Below are 2,657 nucleotides of genomic sequence, written 5' to 3'. Positions count from 1 at the left end.
AGCTGTTCAAGGTACCAAAATATAGAGCTTCCTCCTTTCTTTGTCTTCCTTTTGTTCTCTGTCTTCATTTGATATGTAATGTCATCCTAAGTAAAAAGAAATTAAAATGTTTGTTAGTCTGAATTTTACCCTTAATCTTTCTATTGTTTAAGGCCAGTTTTAAATGCAAATATAAAAGCATTTATCTCATATTCATAACTCGAACATGCATTTAACAGTGTGAATACTTCACACAACTAACTCATCTGTTCTAATCCCACTTCCCGACCCCAGGGCACATCCATCCTACCAACACTCTCCACCTCAACTTACTGGCCAAAGGAAGGAAGGAGCGAAGGAAGTAAAATCACTCTCTTTTCTTCTCCTGTCATCACTGTCCAGCAAGTCAGGTTCTTACAGAAAGTGGGACCTCTGGAGCTGCCCCCCCACCCACCTTACTCCGTCATCCACGTGACAAGATCTCCTTGTTCTCGCGGAATCCCGGACCCACACGGTCCCCCAGCACCCTGTGCTCCAGAGATTTCCTGAAGGCACATATTTGCCTATCTCCCCCCATCACACATGCCCCATTTCCCAGGATGGCACTTAGAGAACACAAGTTCAACGATAAAATTAGTAAGATTTCGGGATTGCTACAGCCAAGTGCCGAATCAAGCCCAGGTCCTTCTAAGCCCGGGCCCACGTGCTGCTGTGTGACCACCAGCCCATGAGCCAGGCATGCTCCCCACTTGCTTTCCCCCTTGGCTTACCCTGATTCCACATTGCGGGAACCTCGAAGGGCAGGGCCCCGCCCAGTGTCCCAGAGCCTCTTCTCTCCCGGGCTCCTCCTGCCACCCGGGCTGCTGTTTAGGGGTCTGGCTGTCCCTCTAGAACACAAGCTCCCAGGGGCCAGGCTAGGTATGTTGGTCCAGCCGGCCACTGGCCCCATTCCTGAGCCCAGCACAGCCACTGGATAACTAGTTGCTAAATGAACAAATCAACCGTTCGCTTAATATAGGCTGAGCACCTAAGATGGGGCAGGTGGCTCCAGGGCCCGGAGATACAGTCCCCAGGGCCTTGAGCCTCATTCCCACTGGCATGAATGGGGTCTGCAGGAGTGACCCATCCTGCTGATATACAAGCTGAGGCCAAACAGGTAAGACTTGTCTGCAGCAGCCTGGGTGCTGGGGGTAGACCCTGAGCATGTGACAGCTGCTCTGGGACCCAGGTGCCCCCGGGGCCTGGGACTGAGAAGGGCTGGGCAGGCCCTTGAACCCGTGGGACTCTCTCCTAGCCCTCCTCCATCGCCCTGGGACTGCTGCCGTGGGGAGGAGCCGCCTGTCCCTGACTTGGAGGTGACCTGCTTGTCCGGCACAATTAATTTTCAATTGACCTCCACCTTCCACTTTACACTTCAGAGCCTCTGAGGCCTCACGCCTCTCTGAACAGACCTTCACAGCCTGGGCAGGCCAGCTGGGTGCCCAGGTCGAGGGGCACAGCCCTTCCTGGCTCCCCAGGGGATCCCCAGGCCTTTGGCCATCAGCACTCAAACCATTTTTTCCCTTTCCCTGCTTCTCATAATCACACAGATAGCATTGTATTGATGACAAAGGACACTTTCCTTTTTTAACTTTTTATTTTGAAATTCTACAATTCTACTTCTACAGAGAAGTTGCAAGAAGAGTACAGCTACCCTTAAATCTACCATCTACCCTTAAATTCAACAATGCTTAGCAAGATACAGACCTTCTCCTGCAGGAACCCACGCAATTATCGAAGGCGGGAAATTTAACAGTGATGCAACCATGTTTTCTAATATTCAGTCCATATTCAAGGTTTCCCAGTATTATCCTCTATAGAATTGTTTTTCTTGTTTTTCTTAGTATAGTTCCCAACTCCAATTAGCAATAATCGCGCCTCAGATAAACCTCATTGGCTACGATACTGCCACTGCGCAAAGCTAGTTCCCAACTCCAGATCAGGCATTTCATTTACTTATCATGTCTCTTCATTAAGGGACTTTCCAGAGAAAGAAGAGTAGCATGGCCCTGCTATCCTTTCTCAGTTCTCATCCCCACGCTTCCCATGCATGTGTGTACATACACACACACACACACACACACACACACACGCATGCACACACACACACATACACACACACACTGGCCCAGGGTGGGGTCTAGAGGTCTGCACAACAGGCCCTGGGTCTGCCACCTTCTTGCACATGTTACCCCATCCAGCAGGTAATTCCCCTCTTGTGCCTGAATTACAGTCCTTATGGGAGATACTCTGTGCTTTGTTTGCAGATTTTTCTGGAGAAGGAGGGGTACCCCTGCCCTCCTTGATCCCTTGAAATCATAAGGCCTACTGGGTCTGTGAGGGGGTTTCTCCAGGTGGCCTCCCTCTGGGTCAGAGCCCAGTCATCCCTGCCCTGGGTATTCTCATCCAGGCCAGCCTCGTTCAGGGCCAGAGACATTTCCCAGAACTGAAGGAATGAGACTAGGGCAGGTATCCCGACTCAGCAGGATGCACGTGAAGCTGCTGGCTCATAGCAGGAGCCTCCGTCCTTGGGAAGGCAGCTGAACCCAGTGATTCTGTGGTCCTCAGCTCCGTGTGATCTTGGGCAGGTTCCCTGGCCTCAGGAAGCCTCAACTGTCCCCATCTAGAAAATGGAAAGA

At 51.1% G+C, this 2,657-nt stretch overlaps 1 non-coding gene across 1 annotated transcript; it reads right to left on the bottom strand.

The window, feature by feature from the left end:
• Positions 1-1,803: 1,803 nt before the first annotated feature.
• LOC125085311 (U4 spliceosomal RNA) lies at positions 1,804-1,941 on the bottom strand. The gene has a single exon (XR_007122850.1). It is a non-coding gene; the product is annotated as a U4 spliceosomal RNA (small nuclear RNA).
• Positions 1,942-2,657: the final 716 nt, after the last annotated feature.

The sequence above is a fragment of the Lutra lutra genome, chromosome 14 (genome assembly GCF_902655055.1).
Source record: "Lutra lutra chromosome 14, mLutLut1.2, whole genome shotgun sequence".
NCBI classification, from domain to species: Eukaryota; Metazoa; Chordata; class Mammalia; order Carnivora; family Mustelidae; genus Lutra; species Lutra lutra.
Note: the sequence above shows the minus strand (reverse complement) of the source record. Positions and strands in the feature narration are given on the sequence as shown.